The 21,427-nt window shown below is 41.5% G+C and overlaps 6 non-coding genes and 1 pseudogene across 7 annotated transcripts in view; 6 read left to right on the top strand and 1 right to left on the bottom strand.

Annotated features, from left to right (window-relative positions):
- Positions 1 to 21,427, top strand: part of LOC100599006 — a 39,997-nt pseudogene that overhangs the window by 2,794 nt on the left and 15,776 nt on the right. The window lies entirely within an intron of this gene.
- TRNAM-CAU lies at positions 5,040 to 5,111 on the top strand. The gene has a single exon. It is a non-coding gene; the product is annotated as a tRNA-Met (tRNA).
- On the top strand, positions 5,536 to 5,617 carry TRNAS-UGA. The gene has a single exon. It is a non-coding gene; the product is annotated as a tRNA-Ser (tRNA).
- TRNAQ-UUG lies at positions 6,392 to 6,463 on the top strand. Its single transcript has one exon. It is a non-coding gene; the product is annotated as a tRNA-Gln (tRNA).
- TRNAQ-UUG lies at positions 6,945 to 7,016 on the top strand. Its single transcript has one exon. It is a non-coding gene; the product is annotated as a tRNA-Gln (tRNA).
- Positions 12,709 to 12,790, top strand: TRNAS-GCU. Its single transcript has one exon. It is a non-coding gene; the product is annotated as a tRNA-Ser (tRNA).
- TRNAR-UCG lies at positions 18,534 to 18,606 on the bottom strand. The gene has a single exon. It is a non-coding gene; the product is annotated as a tRNA-Arg (tRNA).

The raw sequence follows: 21,427 nt of genomic DNA, 5'->3' as shown, positions 1-21,427 counted from the left end.
CTTATTCTAGGGCAGAGGCCAAGATAACTGCAAGAGGAATTCAGTTTACAGATAAACTTTGAGGCAAGGAAAACTGACCTCCAACTTCTTTTGTGGAGACTGAAGCTGCATTCACAAGAACAGGTAAGAATTATGGTAGGGTCCTGAACTTTGCTAAAGAATAGGCATAGACAATAACCTGCCACTGCTTAGCTTGTTTTTCTGTAAGTTTTTTACTGCCCCAGAGTCACTAATTGGGGGTTGCATGATTTACAACTTCCCGGCCGAGGGCGGTGGCTCATGCCTGTAATCTCTGCACTTTGGGAGGCCAAGGTGGGTGGATCACCTAAGGTCAGGAGTTCGAGACCAATCTGGCCAACATGATGAAACCCCGTCTCTACTAAAAATACAAAAAATTAACCCGGCATGGTGGCGCCTGTAATCTCAGCTACTCCGGGAGGCCTGAGGCAGGAGAATCATTTGAACCCAGAGGCAGAGGTTGCAGTGAGCTGAGACCACACCACTGCACTTCAGCCTGGGCAACAAGAGTGAAACTCCGTCTCAAAAAATAAAAACAAAACGAAAACGTGGCATCTGAGATATTTCTGAGATTTAGCTTTTCAGCAGATCAAGAGATGCCACTTGATCCTAAGACCCCTGCACCCAGTACAGATTTTAATCCATACAATATTCCAATAAAGAAGAGTAGAGCATGAAATGAACTCAAATTTGTGCAGAAGTGACTGAGCATTTTTTTTTTTTTTTTTTTTTTTTTTTTGAGACGAAGTCTTCCTCTTATTGCCCAGGCTGGAGTGCAATGGTGCAATCCCGGCTCATTGTAACCTCCACCTCCCAAGTTCAAGGGATTCTCCTGCCTCAGCCTCCTGAGTAGCTGGGATTACAGGCATCTGCTACCATGCCCGGCTAATTTTTGTATTTTTAGTACAGACGGGTTTTCATCATATTGGCCAGGCTGGTCTCAAACTCCTGACCTCAGGTGATCTGCCCACCTCAGCCTCCCAATGTGCTGTGATTACAGGCATGAGCCACCAAGCTCACCTTGTGACTGGGCATTTTAAAGGCAAAATGAAGGAACGGAAAAGGGGGTGAGCAGGGCTCAGTGGAGTGAAAAATTACAAAAATCAGAAAGAGGAGATTAGTTCATATGAAACCCATCTACGTTTGCTAACTGGTGCTTACAGAAGTTAAGCTCCTACATTCCCACAGAAGTGGGAGACAGGGGCTTTATCTTCAGGTGTTGTTTGGAAGAACAGTGCATTCTTTTGGCAGTCTTGAGTTTTCTCAGGCAGACACTTTAAGGGGGACTAAGGTCATCCTAGAGATGCGGTCTTAGAAACTGTGTTAGTGTCTTTAGTCTTTAAAGGTCAAGGTTGAGGCCTAGTTGAGAAGAATGTACAGAGGAGCCTGGCTAGAGTTTGGTCAAGGAGAAAATCGTTTTCATTTGACACAGCAGACATAGTGTGGCAGGCCAGGTCTCCCTAATGGCTGAACAGGCAGGCCTCCATGACAATGGTTTCAGCACTGACTGAGTGGTTAAGTTAAATATTAAAAGCAAAAAGAAAAAGCCAGTGCCCTTATACAAAGGCTGGAATGTAACAAAGCCCACCAAGGGTATGTCTTTAAATGCATGCACACTTACATGTAGACATATAGCTTAGAAGGTATATAAGCTCTGGAAAACTTTGTGATTTTGAGTTGGTCTGGCCATAATTTCCAGGCCTTCTCTGTGTACCCCGTTACAAAAATAAACTCCTGGCCAGGCACGGTGGCTCACGCCTGTAATCCCCACACTTTGGGAGGTCGAAGTGGTCATATCGCCTGAGGTCAGGAGTTCGAGACTAGCCTGGCCAACATGGTGAAACCCCATTTCTACTAAAAATATAAAAATTAGCTGGGTGCGGTGGCATGCACCTGTAATCCTAGCTACTCGGGAGGCTGAGACATGAGAATCACTTGAACCTGGGAGGTGGAGGTTACAGTGAGACAAGATCGTGCCACTGCACTCTAGCCTGGGTGACAGAGCAAGACTCAGTCTCAAAAAAAAAAAAAGAAAAAAGAAAAAAGAAACTCCCTTATTTCCCAGTTCATCTGCATCTCATTATTGGGCCCCAAGAATAAGCAGCCTGACCCTTGGTTTGATCGGGGAGCAATAGTAGCAGTATTATTCAGTTACAGAAGTGAAAAATAATAAGAAACTCAGAATACTAACAGGAGAGAATTGGTTAAATAAATTTATTATTTATAATAGAGCAAAATATTATGTAGCCCTTAACATGATATTGAAGAATATCTGATATAGAAAGATGCTTAAGACACTTGAAATAGACAAATGATGTATTAAGCAATTAATTGCCATGTGTGATTATAGATTAGTCAGACTATACAGTATGATCTGTATGGCTAATGATTATACTACAATAATAAGAGTAAATATTTCTGGGTGTGGGATTAGACATCATTTTAATTTGCTTGCTTTTTGCTGACTTGTATTTTTAAAATATTTTAAGATGAAAAGTTTTTCTTTGAAAAAAGAAAATATACAAATTATGTTAAAAAAAATGCTGCACATATACTCTGTGCCAGCTCCATAGAAAGATACATCACACAAAGTTTTTGCTCTGGGGGAAATAGTAGTCCAGTGGAAAAGACAGGCAATATCAACTCATAATTAAGAAAAAGGATGAAATTTACAAGGATAAGCCTATGCTTGACCCAACTGTAGTGCATCGATATGAGTGGTGGCCTCTGACTGGATAATGTGAGTGCCAAGAGTGCAGAATGTGGGATTTAGGGGGGAAATCACAGACTATCTACACCAAAGCAGGATTTTGGACTATTATGAGAGTTATCTATGATTTTAAAAAAGAGTGAGAGGACAGAGAAAAGAACCTATATACTGATCTACAGTCTAGGTAGCCGTAGTTTTGTTTGTTTTCATATATGACAGATAAAACTTAGATTACTCTGTATCAGGAAAGATGCACTGGATAGTTCAACTGTAATTGTTGAGTTTTTGCAACACGATGCAGAGTAACACGTAGAAGTCACCTTTTAAAAATAACCTTCGGGCTGGGCGTGGTGGCTCACGCTTTTAATCCCAGCACTTTGGGAGGCCGAGGCGGGCGGATCACGAGGTCAGGAGATCGAGACCACGGCGAAACACCGTCTCTACTAAAAATACAAAAAAATTAGCTGGGCGTGGTGGCGGGCGCCTGTAGTCCCAGCTACTCAGAGAGGCTGAGGCAGGAGAATGGCTTGAACCCGGGAGGCGGAGCTTGCAGTGAGCCGAGATTGCGCCACTGCACTCCAGCCTGGGCGACAGAGCAAGACTCCGTCTCAAAAATAAATAAATAAATAAATAAATAAATAAATAAATAAATAAATAAAACCTTGGTCAATTCATCAGCTGATCTTGAACTCCTGGCCTCAGAGGACCCTCTTGGCCTCAAGGGATCCTCCTGCCTCGGCCTCCCAAACTGCTGGGATTACAGGTATGAGGCACGGCCCAATTTACTGTCTATATTAACATGACTTTACTATTCCACTATTTTCATCAACATACCTTTACCATTCCCAGAGACCTTTGCCCAGGAAGTTAAAGTTGCAAATACATTTTATTTATTCTAGGACCCTATTGTTTATTCCGGGAAGTTCTTGAAACACATATTAACTTCTTAATAGAAGGCCATGGCCAGGCGCGGTGGCTCACGCCTGTAATTCCAGCACTTTGGGAGGCCGAGGCGGGTGGATCATCTGAGGTCAGGCCAACATGGTGAAACCCCATTCCTACTAAAAATACAAAAAGTTAGCCAGGCGTGGTGGTGGGCGCCTGTAATCCCAGCTACTCAGGAGGCTAAGGCAGGAGAATTGCTTGAACCCGGGAGGCGGAGGTTGCAGTAAACAGAGATCGCGCCACTGCACTCCAGTCTGGGCGACAGAGTGAGACTCCGTCAAAAAACGCCATAACTGAGGCTTCCAGTTAACAGCCAAGTGAATGAGCTTGATTTCCTTCCTGAAACTCAAATTTTCTCCCTTCCCTTCCCTCCCCTCTCCTCCCTCCTTTGTCACCCAGGCTGGAGTGCATTTGATGGGCCATCTCGGCTCACTGCAACCTCCTCCTCCCGGGTTCAAGCGATTCTTGTGCCTCAGCTTCCCGAGTAGCTGGGATTACAGGCGCGTGCCACCACGCTCGGCTAATTTTTGTATTTTTAATAGAGACAGGGTGTCACCGTATTGGCCAGGCTGGTCTCGAACTCCTGACATCAAGCTATCCACCCGCCTCGGCCTCCCAAAATGCTGGGATTACAGGCTTGAGTGTCTTTTTCACTTTGAAAGTCTCCAGGGGCCACGTATCAGCAGACTTTCTGCTTACTTCTACGTTCAAACGTTCTGAGAAATATTCTTACGTATTTACTTACTTCTATGTTCAAACGTTTACTCAGAATATTTAGACATAATATTTGATTGGAGTTTTAAAACATTATAGACAGAGAACATACATTGTCACTTTTTTTAAGGACGGTATGATGATAGATGTAAAAGAAAACAAATCCATGTGACTACGTTTAGCACCGGTGGTTAAGTGGTAGAATTCTCACCTGCCGCGCGGGAGGTCTAGGTTCAGTTGCCTCCTCGATGCAACTGTAATTTTTTTTTTCCTGTGAACATTTTCGATGCAAATCGCAAGTAAAAAATGTTTGGAAGTAATAAGGACTCCCTCCGGTATCCAGGAATGGCTGAAATTTGCCCAAGCATTTATAATTTCACCTTTATAAATTATGCCAATTAGCCTACACTTTGTTTTCCAATAACTCGAAACATGCTTCCGTTTTAGAGAACTTCAACCTCAGCTGATTCTAATTTATCGAGGAAGAATTCTAAACCGCTGGTGTTTGGAAGTGGCGTGCAGCCCCATATGGATGGCCAGTGTGCACTTCTCATTCTCCAGGATAATTTGGTAAACGACAACAAATCATTTAAAATTAGGAAGACGCCAGAAATTGTAGCCTTTAATAAATCCTTGACAGAACTGATGTAACAGCAGAGTGGCGCAGCGGAAGCGTGCTGGGCCCATAACCCAGAGGTCGATGGATCGAAACCATCCTCTGCTACGTGGCAGTGTATCTTTTACTTGAAGAATAGGACCCTACAAAAAAGGGGTTTTAAATGAGGCGTGCTAAACGTCAGCGGACCCGACCTGTGTAAGAATCCATGAGGTATCCTGGTGGAAATGCGCATTTGCAGTCTTCAATATCTGTAATCCTACTAATTAGGTGTGGAGAGCCTTTCAGCCAGTGTCTTAGATTTGGAGACCATTTAGGGGTTGGCGTGTGGGCCCTCGTAAAGTCTTTCTTACTTCCTACATCAATATCTCTTTTAGCCAATATCTAAATCTTTAAAATTTTGATTTTGTTTTTTAACCAGGATGAGAGACATTCCAGAGTTGTTACCTTGTCAAAATAAACGAATTTAAAGATGTCTGTGAAAAGAAACATATTCCTCATGGGAATGTATCCAGGGTGTTGAAGGAGTCACGTAGTCGTGGCCGAGTGGTTAAGGCGATGGACTTGAAATCCATTGGGGTCTCCCCGCGCAGGTTCGAATCCTGCCGACTACGGCGAGCTTTTTTATTTTCAGGTAGAGGAAATCCGGTGCACTACCTGTGCAATCACACAGAATAACATGGAGTAGTGCTTTTTATTTTCCTGTTATTATCTTTCTCCATAAAAGTGGAAGCAGATAATTTTAGTTCTTTTGTGTAACAAGACTTAGAGATTTTTGAAGTGTTACATGGGAAAGCACTTGAAAACACAAGTAATTTCTGACACTGCTATAAAAATGATGGAAAAACGCTCAAGTTGTTTCGCCTTTAAGTCTTCTTGAAATGCTGTCTCCCTATCTGAAATCCAGCTCACGTCTGACTTCCAAAACCGTGCTTGCCTTTAACTTCTGGAATCAATATCTCAAACAGATCCTTTCTGGTTCCCCTCGTATCATCCTACTTTCAGAGGCCAGAATTGCAGAGGAAACACCAGATAGAGGATCTCCAAAACTGTTGCTAAGATGTTTTAAGAGATGTCTAAGTGTTGATATTTTCTTTTATAAACCCTTAAGTAGAAAAACGTATCGTGACCTAAAAGTTCAGCAAATACACAGTTCTGATTAATCAAGGAACGCTCCTATTCATAATCTCCGTGGGCAGATCAGAACAAGGTTTTGGAAAGGTGAGTTCTGTTCTTGCTTTCTGACTGCTGGAACAGTTTTGTTGCTTTCTCGGAATCTGGACTATGCACCTATTTTGAGAGGCCAAAATAAACGGCATTCTCAATGGACCAATTCCACGTACTACATTCATGCTATCAAAAATATGCCAGGAGATCACTGTATTGTTGGCCCCATGGTGTAATGGTTAGCACTCTGGACTTTGAATCCAGCGATCCGAGTTCAAATCTCGGTGGGACCTCTCAAATTTTAGTACTCTTTCCTTCTCTCAAATTACCGTTGTACCCAGAGGAGCGTACACCTGATCACTTAAGCACCTTAACATCCCATCCCAGTCGGCAGCACGATGCTTTCCTGCAGAACAGCATCCTCTAATCTCTCACCTGGAATTTCACATCTGTTCTCTCTTGCCCCTCCTCTCTTGTTGGACGCGAGTTCCTCAGATTTAAATTATCATACGCAAGTTTAAGGATACGTTTTTCACCTACCAGAACTCAGTTCTTTCCTTTTTTGAACAATACTCAAACGGGTTCAAGTTTTATCAGTTTCTAAGACGGACTTGGTCCAGATATGTTTGTAGTGCATGTGAATCTCTTGGAGCTTCTGCTATATGGGATGCAGATAGCATTAATTTAATAAATATTAATAGAATACTGCATCGAATAGATGACACGCTGTGTAATCACTATTTATATGTATTCATGAAATAAACTATCAAAGGTGGCCCCATGGTGTAATGGTTAGCACTCTGGACTTTGAATCCAGCGATCCGAGTTCAAATCTCGGTGGGACCTGTCCCACTTTTGGTGACCTTCATTCGTCTCTTAAATCTTCAACACACGCAGGTCTGTGGATTTACTTTTTCACTCACAGTTTCTTCTCCCGATTAGCAAGTGTCATGTAACTCCTGATTGTCATTTCTAGCTTCTGAGTAGTATCATGTCCTTGTACATTCTTGGTCTTTTCTCTTAGCATCTACTCTTCCCCGAGGTCCCAAAGGCAGCCAGGGTGCTATTTGCGTGCTCAGGGTGCTTAACGGTTTATGTGTCAGAGGCCCCTCCTGCGAATCGTTTCTTCTTTGGAAGCCCCTCAAAATGCAAGGATTTACATAAGAATTGTACTAGCAAGTGCCGCATATAAGGGTCCCATAGTATATTGGCTAGCACTTGGGATGCTGAATCCAGGAATTTGAGTCCAAATCTCTTTGGGATGTTAGCAACACCTTGGTCAATTTTCCTCTGTGGTTCTCTTAAATCATTAGCCCACCTTCGAGGTGTACCCACTTGGCTGCAAGCGCTGCCAATCATCATGGCAACTTGTCCTAGAGAAAACTGTCTCTATCTACTGACCTCTGAAATTTTAGCCCTACTCCTATTTTACTTGATGTCTCTTTTTGCCTTTTTGCCCAGAGTTTCTCAGATTCTGGTAAGTTAGAATCTTGGCCCCAGTGATTAAGAGTTTATGTTTTACAGCCCCCAATCTCAGTTTCTTCCTTTTCTAGAGCCTATTTAAAGCGTTCCATCTGCTTCTAAGCACTAACACTGTCCCTAAAATGTTTGGACTGCACGGCGCTGCAGTTGTACACATCTTAGAGCCTCTACTGTCTGTACTCAGTTGGGGCGCCATCCAAACTCCTTAAGCTAATGCATTGTCCACATTATTTGAAAGATTAGCTGGTATGTTAAAAGTACACATCAGTCTTTCAGTAGGGATTCAATTTCCATGTCCTGGTGACTTAATGGCTAGCACCTAGGCTTCAAATTTCAGTGGAACTCTCTCAGTTTTGGTGACCTTGCTCTTGAGTTTGCCCAAATGGAGAAGCACACTTGGGCATGTATAGATAGTCTCACATACTTGCACTTCTTTTCTGGAGCAACATCCAGCTTCTTGATCTTTTCTCTGGCTACTGAAAGTTGTCCACTGCCCATTACCCTCATGTATCCCTAGAAGCTCTTCTGAAAGCTTTGCTTTGCTTTGCTGGAGCCTGAAGTCAGTTAGACCACTGTAAGTTAATCATCTGCTGGGATGAGTAAAGGTTCATGTGTCAGAGGCCCCACCTATGACTTTTTCTTCTTCAGAGCTCACTCCGAATGCCATGTATGCTATCTCTGGACTCGGGCATGAAAATGTGCAAACCACAAATTGAATCATCTGAGAGCCTGCATTTTTCTCCCTATGAGAAGCTATTAGTGTTCCTTACATTGAATCTATGCCCATTTTAAAGATTAACTGACCAGATGCAATAGTATACAAATCTTCCCTAGAACCTTTGTTATACAAAGGTACCGTGGTATAACGGTTAACACTCTGGACTCCAAATACAGCCATCCCAAATGTTGGTGGGACTCTAAATTCCTTCTGTTGACTCTCTCTACAGTTCAAAACATATCCTCCTGGGCTCTCAATGACAGCAAAAGTAGAGCTCCGTGATCTCCTCTGGCCTCTAAAAATTGTTCCAGAAAAAAGCCCTGTAGACTTCCTTCTGCCTATTTAGCCCTATTCATGGTACTATCTTAGTGGCTCTTTATTAGCTTCCTATTGCTTACCACAAATTTGGTGGTTTAAGACAATATGAATTTATTTTTTGTTATTTATTTATTTATTTTTGAGACGGAGTCTTGCTCTGTCGCTCAGGCTGGAGTGCAGTGGCACAATCTCATCTTACTGCAACCTCTGCCTCCCGGATTCAAGCCATTCTCCTGCCTCAGCCTCCTGAGTAGCTGGGATTACAGGCGCCTGCCACAACGCCCGGCTAATTTTTTGTATTTTTAGTAGGGATGGGGTTTCACTATGTTGGCCAGGCTTGTCTCGACCTCCTGACCTCATGATCTGACCGCCTCAACCTCCCAAAGTGCTGGGATTACAGGCGTGAGCCACCGCATCTGGCCTATTTTATTTATTTTTAAAAATAGGGTCTTACACTATCACTCAGGCTGGACTGTAGTGACACAATCATAGCTCATTGCAGCCTCAAACTCCTGGGTTCAAGTAATCGTTTCCTATCAGCCTCCCAAGTAGCTAGGACTACAGGTGCACACCACCATCCCTGGCTAAGACAACGCGAATTAAATTTTTTTTTGCAGTTTTGGATATCAGTAGCCTACAATAAAAGTACTAGCAGGGCTGCATATCTTCTGGAGACATCATGAGATAATTCATTTTCCCGGCTTTTTCAGCTTCTAGTGGCCCCTTCCTTGCATCAGTTCTTGCTTCTACAGTCACTGTTTCAGCTTCTAGTGGCCCCTTCCTTGCATCACTTTTTCCTTCTATAGTCACATTTTCTTCTCCTGACTCTGAACCTCCTGCCTTCCTTTTATAAGGACCCTCTTGATTACATTGGACCCACTTAGATAATCCAAGATAATCTCCCCATCTCAAAATCTTCAATGAAATCCCATCTGCAAAATTCCTTTGACCACTTAAGGTAACATAAAGTAACATATTCACAGGTTCTGGTGATTGGTTGTGGACCTATTTTGGGGGTCATTATTTAGCGTACCATACCCTCTATTAATAAATAGCAGGCATTTGTTAATGCTCTTTAATCTATTGGTCATGGCTTTTTTCAAAAAGATAATGTATGGATTTACACCAAGCTTATACACAAGTCTTTCAATAGGAGAATCTTATGGAAAGGGTCTATGATGTAATGATTAGCATCTGAACTCAGATTTGGCAAATTTATGGCTATGATGTCTTGTATTTTTACATTGTCTACTATACTCCCTTCCAGCCATAGGCTCCACTGCTCTCTGGCTGATCAGGCCTTCCTGAATGTATTAGTTATCTGTTGTATAACAAATTGCCCCCAAATTGGCAGCTTAAAACAACAGACACATATCCCACATGAGATATCATGAAAGTAATATCCTATCACATTTTCTATTTTCTGTAGGTTAGGAGCAGGTCACTACATCCAGCCAACATTCAAAGGGAGGAGATTACACAGGAAGTGTGGCCACCACACTGTTAAACACTCTAGAGACCTCAGGGCAGAATAAGCCCTAATTGGAGCTGGTCTAATGCTATGACTGACACTTTGCAGACACCTTCTGTTGCTTGGTCAGGAAGTGCTGTATTGGGAGCAATTCCTGGTACCTTTCAATTGGGAAAATTATCTCTTGCCCTCACCTTTTTAAAAGTAGTTTTCCTTTGTGTATCTTCCTTTATAATCAAGCCAGTATTGAAGAGCTTGACTGCTGCTCTCTTTTAATATCATGACTGAACAAGTGAATTACAATCTATACGGATAATGCCCTGACATGAATCCTTCTCAAAAGTTCCCTATGGATTCAAATATGCAGCATGGAGAACCACTGAGCTAATTTTTCCCTGACCACCCTATTTAGCTTGCCACCACTCACTCCTATGCATATACCATCCTCTGACATACTATGTATTTTGGTTTTTTTTTTTTCTTTTTGGTGAGACAAGGTCTCACTTTTTCATCCAGGCTGGAGTGCAGTGGCACAATCTTGGCTCACTGAACGTTGACCTCCTGGGTTCAAGCGATCCTCCCTCCTCAGCCTCCTGAGTAGCTGGGACTACAGATGCGCATCACCACGCCCAGCTAATTTTGGTATTTTTTATTGAGATGGGGTTTCACCATGTTGCCTAGGCTGGTCTTGAACTCCTGAGTTCAAGGAATCTGCCTGCTTTGGCTTCCCAAAGTGCTATGATTATAGGCGTGAGCCACTGTGCTCAGCCTATATTTTGCTTTATAAGTTGTTTTATTGCTTATTTCCCCATAATTAGGTTTCACCAGGGCAGGGAATTTTGTGTGTAGCATATACATCTGTTCTTAGAACGATGCCTGGAACATATGCAATGCTCAATAAATATTCATCAAAAGACTGAATGAATCAAAGAACCAATGAACCCTTCAGGTCCAGGTTTGTTTATCATGCTTTATAATTCCTAATCCAAACACAATCAAGACCAAGCGATATTTTTTCTTTCCAGAACACTTTAGGATTTGTTGCTAACTGAAGCTTTAAAAAAATGAAAATTTGTACATTTCTTGGCCTGCTATGTTTTGATGATGATTTGATACCTAATATGTCTGATATTTGTTAGGTAATTCCTTGATACCTCCTTAGGGTATACAGTTTGAATCTTGATCGTATTCTTAATTGCTTTGCTTTGCTTTTGAGACAGGGTCTTACTCTGTCACTCTGTTACCCAGGCTGGAGTGCAGTAGTGTGATAAAGGCTTGATGCAGCCTCGCCCTCCCAGGCTCAGCTGATCCTCTCATCACAGCCTTCCAAGTAGCTGGGACTACAGGCACCAGCCACCACACCTGGTTAATTTTTTGTATATTTTGTGGAGTCGGGGTCTCGTCATGTTGCCTACGCGGTCCTCCAGCCTTGGCCTCCCAAAGTACTGGGATTACAGGTGTGAGCCACTGTGCCTGGCCTTATTTTTTTAATGCTACATCATGTCAAAACACACACATACACAATATTATTGTTTTTGTAATTTTATTGGGTATAGGTGAGAAAACAGCCCCTGGTATCCAGGAACTGGTCTGACCCTATTCACTAGGCCTGCATATTGTCAGGAATTGGCCAGGCAGTCACTGCTAGGTCATGGGGTTCTTCTGTTGAGCCTAATTTCACAGAACATTAGCATCAGATTGACTTTTCTGATTGTGATGAAATGAGTCAGAAACGACCAAAGAAATGTTGGACACGGTGGCTCATGCCTGTAATCCCAGCACTTTGGGTAAACCAAGGTGGGTGGATCGCTTAAGCCTAGGAGTTTGAGGCCAGCCTAGGCAACATAGTGACATAGTGAGACCTTGTCTCTATAAAAATAAAATTATTTTTTTAATTTAGAATTTAAATGAAATACAAACAGATAATAAAAGTGACAACACTAAGTATCATTTTCATCACATTTCTTTGTACAAAATAAGCAAAAACAAAACAAAGATCCCTCAGATGGCCCCACGATTCTTCAAGATACAGTCTAAAATCTAGGGTCTGACACTCAGAACCAATCACAGTTTGACTGTAACCCATCACTTCAACACTTTACCAGTCACTCACTTGGGCTTCTAGGAGAGACAATGGTTATTTCTCAGATGCGTTAGTGCCATCATATAGCAGGCATCCCTCTGGGAATCCTACCGGGGAGTGTCCAGGAATGCAGCAATAGACATACCTGGTTTAATGATGGCGTTCACATACATGACCTAAGAAAAAAGACAAAATCCAATTTGACTTAAAAAACAGGAGCCGTCACTAACTCTTTTTTCCTTTTTAATTTCTCTTATTTTTCCCTTAGAAAGTGTACTTTGTCATCTTTATTAGGGTCTATTCCTCCCTCCCAGTCTCCTCTTTAGTTTTTCTTCCTTTATGAGAGTAAGAGGGCCATTTATCCATTATTTCCGTCACTGAAAACATTTAACAAAAGAATAGGAATTGCCAAATAAAACTGTTGAGAAAAGAAACATTACATATATCGCGAGAGGTTTGGGCATGTGACGAGGTGGCCGAGTGGTTAAGGCGATGGACTGCTAATCCATTGTGCTCTGCACGCGTGGGTTCGAATCCCATCCTCGTCGCTCGGCTTTCCCTGCCAACCGGCACTTCATCTTTTTTTAAAGGTTCCCCTTCAGTGAGGTGTTATCTGGTATACCTCCCCGTTTGCTCACTGAGAATTAGGTGTTTTTAGCTCCCTTTAAGAGAGGTATTTTTCAGTACGTATTAGCACACTAACGTGTGCTGGCACTAACAACCTTCTGTCGGTAACATGATTACTGATTCTGTTTTATAAAGGACCGAAAAATTACAGTATTTTAGCTCCGCTCCCTCCGCGCAGGCAGAGGTGTATCCACCGCTGCTCCAGACCCGCAAGACTCTGTTGTAGTTGAAAACTGGTTTCCGACCCTCTGATTTTTTGCTAACCCCCTAAGTAGCGCCTAGACTTTCTCCTTATCTAGCTGTGATCCGGTGGTTGTTAATTATACATAACTGGGGAGATTTCTCAAAATGCTCGTGTCTCCTCCCCTCCCCTAGACCCACTTAAATCCAAATCTTTAGGGGGTAGAGTCTAGTGGTCGTTTTGCAAGTGCCTTGGGTCTCCCGGGTTAAGAACCATCACTGTCCTCACTTCCTTCTTAGTTTTGGTTTCGCTGTTTTGGCAGTTTTCATCATAAATGTGTAATCATAAGGAATTGGCCCTGGTGCAGTGTCACACGCCTGTAATCCTTGCACTTTGGAAGGTTGAGACTGGAGGATCACTTGAGTCCAGGAGTTCGAGACCAACCTGAGCAATATATCAAGACCGCCCCCCACCCCACAACCCCAACCTCCCCGCATTTAAAAAAACAAAAAAAAAAAAAAAAAAAAAAAAAGAGAGAGAAAGAAAGAAAGAAAAAAGGTACATATGCCATGTCATTCCTAAATAATGAAGCCCACAGGACCATTAAAATTTATGTTATATAAAAATCGCACACAAAAAAGACTGCTAAACTTGCTAAATACATATTTAAAACTGCCATTTGGCCCGTATCTAAACATCCCATATCTAAACAAAAAACACAAAAAATTGGTTATGCTTATGCCATGCAAAACTTTACAACTTAAAAAAAAAATCTTTCTTTTTTTTATTCATGTGGTTTATCAGAGGCTCTGTTGTCTTCCACGTTTAACACATCTCTCCTTCATCTGGTTTAGTGGTGGACAAAGGGGAGGTATTACATAAAAGTTAGCTGCCTCTATGTCTGTGATGTTTAATGTTTTAGAATTCAAGACTGTTGGCAAATTCCTGACAAAGACCACCAGAGACACACCTGTAGACAAGCGAAATTGGATTTGTTGGTTTGTTGCAAAGAGGGAGACAAAATGCTATGGTGAACCATTAGCTGGCCATAATTTTGTGATTGTATATCCTAATAATTTTTATCTAGAAAGGGAGAGAATAGGCTGGGTGTGGTGGCTCATGCCTATAATCCCAGCACTTTGGGAGGCGGAGGCGGGCAGACACATGAGGTCAGGGTTTGAGCCTGCATGGTGAAACTCCGTCTCTACTAAACATACAAAAATTAGCTGGGTTTTGGTGGCACATGCCTGTAATTCCAGCTACTCAGGAGGCTGACGCACAAGAATTGCTTGAACCTAGGAGGTGGGTGAGCCTAGATTGCTTGAATCCAGGAAGTTGCAGTAACCCTAGATTGCGTCACTGCACTCTGGCCTGGGTGACAGAGTGAGATTCTGTCTCAAAAACAAACAAACAAACAAACAAACAAACAAACAAACAAACAAACAGGATAAAGCAGGATTCTCGCTATAACTGGTAAAGAAGCAGTAGTCATATTAGCCAGAAAGGAGGAGATGTTTGGTTACTTTTGTTATTTGACGATGTCCTTGTTTCTTATTTTTACTCACCGTGATTATGAATTGTCTTGTTTTTATCTCAAGTCATAATGGCCACAAAATGTCCTTGCCTATTGGTGTTTTTTGAGATTGGTTATATCCAATAGGAGTTGACCAGATCTTTGCTGTGAGAGCCAGACCAGCTCCTAGCAACTCCGAGTCCTAGCTGTTAATGTCAGACCAATTCTGGCTACTGGGGCTGTTTTTCTCTTCCTCAAGATATAAGTTTATTTGTAAGTTTGGTAAATTCTTCATTTCTTTCCATATCTAAGCCCTTTGCCTAACAACTCTGCAATTCCTCCCAAAGAGATGTGGTGTATTTCCATATCACTTTGACTTTGGCCTTGGGCATGACAATGACTTTGGTCAATGTGATGTTAGCAGGCATGAGTCAATTAGGGCCTTTGAATATGCCTGCATAGTTGGGTGTCCATATGCACCTCTGCCATCTTCATGAGATAAATTTTCTCTTGGGTAGCTGCTGTCTTTTCACCCTTGGCCCCAGAAAGAACATGCTTTGAACTAACTAGAGTTCCTACTGTGAAGCGCAAAGGAGGTAAGCTGAAGTGTACTTATATCTTAAGGTACAGCCATTCATATAATTTGGCCTAGAGCTGTTGACCTTCAACTGACACACACAGATGCTTATTGTTATATGTTTTTAAGCATTTGTGTGTGTGTGTGTGTTTTAATGGAGCAATAGCTGACTGAAACACATAGTCTTTGCTCCTTGCAAGTCATAATAAAAATCTTTATGGTTTTGGCTGGACATGGTGGCTCACATCTGTAACCCAGTACTTTGGGAATTGAGGCAGGAGGATTGCTTGAGGCCAGGAGTTCAAGATAAGCCTGAGCAACATAGCGAGACCCTGCCTCTACAAAAAATAAATTAGCTGGATGTGGTGGCACACACTTGTAGTTCTAGTTACTTGGGAGGCTGAGGTGGGAGGACTGGTGGTTGAGGCTGCAGTGAGCCATGATTGCACCACTGCATTCCAGCCTGGGTGACAAAGTGAGACCTTATGTCTTAAAAATATATAATATAATCTTTACGTCTTTGAACTGTAGTGGGGGCAAAATTTTACCTCTATTCTTATTACAATTTCTCCAGCTGAACCTGAGAATTAAATTGATGTAAGGCAGATTAATACAAAAAGACCATACAAATTCATTTAATAGTTTTCTGTGGCACAAGAGCCTTCATTGGAAAATGAAGATACTACAGTGCAGTGCGAGTGGAACACTTACATGCTGAATTAGACAGAAAGTGGTAAACTACGTAAATGTGACAAGGCAAAGGGGCTTGGGCTTGGGTAGTTACTTGGGTAGAAAAGTGGCTGAGAGGATAAAGGCTCATTTAACAAGATTTGTTTACACAGATTTCCCTCAGCCTCAGTTACCCTAGAAACTAGAATGAATGATACTTTCATTCTAGTTTAGGGAGGACTTATTTCACAGAGGAATTTAATCTTCTGCTTTTTAAGAAACAGAATGAGAGTCCGAGTGATATTCTTGCACCTGCTATTTTTCAAGGGCCTTTAATTCAAAATAGTCACTATGCCAGAGGGGCATAGTTTTTAACTCCTTCAGAATATATCTCTTCTAATATAAAGTACAATTTACTTATATAATCTATTTATTCATTTTGTGTTTTCTGTGTTGCTTCCTCCTCTCTTCCTTCAACTCCAAACCTCTTAAGGACATGGGTTTTTGTATACTTTTGTTACCGTGTTCCTAGATTGCTAGATCCTATATTCTAGAATCCCAGTGCCTAGCAGAGTGGCTGGGGAGAGAAGCAGGCACAGGGTAGGTGCTCCATGAACATTTACAGTAGTCCCTCTTCTATCCGAGGTTTCACTTTCTGTGGTTTGTTACCCATGGTCAACTGAGGTCTGAAAATAGGTGAGTAATGTACAATAAAGTATTTTGAGGGACAGAGAGATCACGTTCATATAACTTTTATTACTGTATGTAGACTGTTATAATTGTTTTATTATTGTTAATCTCTTAAAATGCCTAATTTATAAATTAAACTTTATCATATGTGTGTATGTATAGGAAAAAACATGGTGTATATAGAGTTCAGCACTATCCAAGGTTCAGGCATCCACTGGGGTCTTGGAACATAACTCCTGTAAATAAGGGGGGCTACTCTATTAAATTCATGAATCTCTTAATCCCCTGTGCAACTGGACCCAACTCCCAGTGTTTGTGATACACATCTAGAAATCTTTCTTCTTGATTTATTTTCTTTCAATTGCTTTTTTTTAATCCAGCTCCAAAAGATGTTTTTCATATTTTTTTTTTTTTCTGAATCCCACTCTCAAAGCAGAAAGGCTTACACATTCATCAAAGCGTGCATACATTTTTATTTGGTGGATTTGGGACAAGCTCCTAAATTCCGGTGACCATTTAAGACTCAGGATGTCCACAGATTTCCCTGTCTTTTTCAGTTTTCTCCCTTTTGGCACTTCCCAGTCTAGAATGTCTCTCTCCTCCTTTTGATATTCTTTGCTATCAGTGCAGTAGGAAAAGAAAGAAAAAGAAGAGAGAAAGAGTTATGACAGGCAAATTTTTATATTCTTGCATCAGAATTTCCACTTTCATTAAATGTTTGAGGGAGGCTGTGGGGCCCCTGGAAAAAGTCTTGTTCATCCTCTGGTACACAGGATTACATACTGGTCAGAGAGAGAGGAGGAAGCTTTTTTCCTGTTCTTAGAATCCAGAAAAAAGGTGGGCTATGTAATTCTCAAGTATCACTGTATTCATTTTAAAAGGTTACTCTTCTTTTGAGGTTATATACTTTTTCTAGTTTATAAAAGGATGCTCAGTGCAAATGGTGGGTTTTGCCATTAAGAAGGCAGAACATGGCTTTGCATGACATTAGGACATTGACACTTTCTAATCCAATAAATTTCAAAGTCTGGAAACCAGTGCTCAATCCCCACGTTTTTTATACAACTTGGAATCTACAGATGACTAGAGGAAACCAGAATCAAACAGAGCTAAGGAAGAAGCTGGGGACAGGGAGAGGTAATTATTACTCGTTTTAATATTCTTTGCTTTGATCTAGAAACACACTTATGGACTCCATGTGATTTGAATCAATGATCTCATCTGGATGTCTTATGTTTCATCATGATGTCAGCAATTGGAAATTACTTTTCCTTAATCCTAAATTATTATTAAATTCAGGCACACAAAATGTTATTTAGGAATACAAAATGTGTTTTTATATATTTTGCACAGCTGTGTTCCCTGTCTTTTCCTGTTTGCACACACACACTGTAACCAGTTGGGCTATTTTAATTACCTTTATATTTTTGCTTTGCAATATCAAATGCAATATTAGGTATTCTCATCCTTTTGATGGCAAGGCACCCACAACAAAAAAGTTAAAATTGAGAGTAAGAACTAGTAACATAGGCTTCAGCAGCTGCCAAAACTCCTTAGTACACGCGCGGTCGTAGACTAAAAAAGAAATGTGAAGAGCTTTTGGCCTAGTGCTAAATCAGAAGAAGCAACAGGTTTTCTACTGTGCTAGCCATTGGGGCCTGGCATTAGTCGGAGACACTACAGTTTGAGAAAGCTTGGCTTATAGATCTGAATTCCTTTTTTTCAGGGAATTCAATCCTTGAATTGAATCTAAGCCTACAAAACCGAAACGCAGGTGCTTAAAATCCAAAACTGGGGAGAACCTGACAGCTCCAAAATACTAGATGGCTGTATTTCAGTTTTGACTTTCCAGTCTTTCTTCACTCTGTCACTTGTTCTCCTAAGGCCTTTGTGAATGTCTCCTTCTTCCCTTTAAAGGAGAGGAGATGGAAGAAAAAAAAGGATTCAGAAAACCCAGAGAGCGGATGATTTTTAATTTTTTTCTTGGAATGAAATGGGTAATAAAATTTTCAGGCCCCAAAACAAACCCCCGCCTAACCACGAAGGGATTCGAACCCTCAATCTTCTGATCCGAAGTCAGACGCCTTATCCATTAGGCCACGTGGTCCCTCGCAGCTTACTTGTTGCTGCATTACTTAGAAAATAAAACGAGCTTCCCCCTCACCCCCACCCCCCCTCCCACCCCCCCGTGTTGGCATCCGCAGTGCCCGTGTTTTCGCCAATGAGAAAATGAAAACTTTAGATTACGTGGGATATTTTGGGGCCACAGAATCGGGATTTATAAACGGTTGGGATCGACAATTATTTTAGTCTTGTGGTAATATGACTACTCCTTGGAGAGAAAAGTCGTTTGTTCTGACTCCCAAGGCAGAAGAAGTGGAGTTTATGGCATCTAAAAGATGATAAAATTCTGCATATTGTCTGCATCGAAGGATATGTTAAAATAAACTTACTCAAGGTTTCTTCCCTATGATGCTCATCCACATTCACCATTTACAGACTAGGTTCTTGCAGGGTCTGCCCAGATAGTTGTTAAGAAAACTGCACCTGGAAGGCAGTTTTACCACAAGGCAACATCTGCATCGTGGTCTTTCTCGCCATCCTGCATGGATATCTGCAGACCCTGGAGACAATTACCCCCTCCCCATGCTGTTCTGGTACTTTCTCTGATTGTGATAATATGATATCAGAGCACTTTTCTTGGTATGGTTCTGTTTCGAAAGGAAAGAAAATACTTTCCTCGGGGTTTCTCAGGAGTGTCGAGTGGCCTAGAGCCATTACCAGTTTTTGAGGTTCCCATATATTAAGAAGTGAAGGAACACGAAATAGAAATGCAAAAATTTTTATTATTAACAATTTTTACATGTAACAGACGAATCAACACGAAAATTTAATGCATTAGCATCATACTATGGAGAAGATATTTATAGAATTTATAATGTTACGTAGCGCTCTTGGCCCCATCATGGCATATAAAGTTCTATTTTGGGTGGCTTCTTTCAAGCCTGTCAGTGAATCTCTGTGAAGTCAAGTACTTCATTTGAAGATAATGTCAACAGTCTACATATAAGACATTTCCTTAATTTTCCTAAACCCCAGATATTGGGAATAATGGCTCTCCTGGCTCATTTGTGGTAAGTCTTGGTTTCTCTTGGTTAGCAAATGTAGCGGCTTCTGGTGCATAGAAATTGGGCCTTTTACATAGTCTTTCTTTCCCTATCCATAGAATAATATCTGACAAATAGTAGGAGCTCAATAAAAATATGCCGAATTTCTCACTTACTTTTGAATTCTGCAATCATCTTCAATGTGAGAATTATTATTATTATTATTATTATTTTTGAGACAAGAGTCTCACTCTGTAGCCCAGGCTGGAGTGCAGTGGCACCATCTCGGCTCACCGAAACCTCCACCTCCCAGGTTCAAGTGATTCTCCTGCCTCAGCCTCCCAAGTAGCTGGGATTACAGGCGCCCACCACCATGCCCGGCTAATTTTTGTATTTTTAGTAGAGACGGGGTTTCACTATGTTGGCCAGCTTGGTCTCGAACTCCTGACCTGAGTTGATCCTCCCACCTCGACCTCCCAAAGTACTGGGATTACACGCGTGAGCCACCACGCCTGGCCAATGTGATAATTATTTAACAATATTCTTCTATTCTGCAAAAATCTTTGTTGCTCTCTTTCTCTCTTCCTCCTTCCTGGAGAAGATTGAGAGGCTATTACAATGTTTGGATGACCCATAAACCATTATGGGCAGTGTTTGTAGAAGTATTGAGGAGTGGTTGAATTCTGGGTATGTTTTAAAGGGTTTGTGATAAAATTGGTGTGAAATAAATAGAAAAGTCATATGTATCTCCAGTTTCTTTTGCTGTAACAACACAGTTTGCATTTACTGAGACAGGAATGACTTCAGAAAGAGAACTTTGAGGGTGGAGTGTATATGCGTGTGGTGGGGATCTAGAATCTGTTTCAGGATTTACTTCAAGTTGTGTATTGAACATTCAAGTGGAGATGACTAGTGTGGAGTGGTCAGACTTAAATAAATACATACAGTCCCAAACTTTCCCTCTCCCAAGTTAAAAAAGAATTGACTTGCTGAAAAAGAAACCAATCAAGGACCAGATCATAAACATCAAAACTTTAAAGACTTTTTTCCTTTATTTCCCCCCTTATTGATTGATTGATTGCTGTACCTCCTGGAATGGGACAGAGACTTTGTTTTCTCAGGAGAGAACTGGAATAATATTCTTTATTCACAATTGGTCAGTGGTTTCCTATTGCCCACTGAAAAATAAAATCCAAGTGTTTGTCTTGTATACTCACCCCCTTATGACCTGTTCTTTCCCTTTTTGTTCTGCCATAACTCCAGACCAATTTTAGATATTGTAAGACCTAAAATTTCAACTACTGCCTTGAGATTTTTGACCCTCACAGAGCTCCCCAAAAATGCTTATCCACAAGTTCCCCTGTCTTGATAGCTATGACTCCCACAAGCAGGAAAGTTTCCCTACTTGTCCAGTTCCCTTATCTGACAGACCAGCTGCATCTCACTCAGGCCTCAACCTAATTGGTTTTGTCTCACTGCCAGTCCCTAAAACTGTTAAAGCAAGCCAACTACATTCTCTGGAGGGAACCAGGAGTCACCCAACCCTCTGATGACTACAAAGCCTACCTCTCACAGCCCCTAATGGTTCATTCTGCTGCTGAGTGCAAACCTTCTGTGGCCTTGCACGGTGTGCAGTGCCCTCTTTTTTCCAGGCTGTGAGTATATATGACTAATAAATTTCTGCCAGTCTCATTTATCCAGTGTTGAGTGTCATGTGTCCAGCCTTCTTACTATTTAGGGCAGGAGAATTTATTGTCTTTCAAGAGGTGCACAGGAGGTGATCAGAACACAGCCACTTTTCTCTCCAAATCCCTCTCCCTC

This window comes from Nomascus leucogenys, chromosome 8 (assembly GCF_006542625.1).
Source record: "Nomascus leucogenys isolate Asia chromosome 8, Asia_NLE_v1, whole genome shotgun sequence".
Lineage (NCBI taxonomy): Eukaryota > Metazoa > Chordata > Mammalia > Primates > Hylobatidae > Nomascus > Nomascus leucogenys.
Note: the sequence above shows the minus strand (reverse complement) of the source record. Positions and strands in the feature narration are given on the sequence as shown.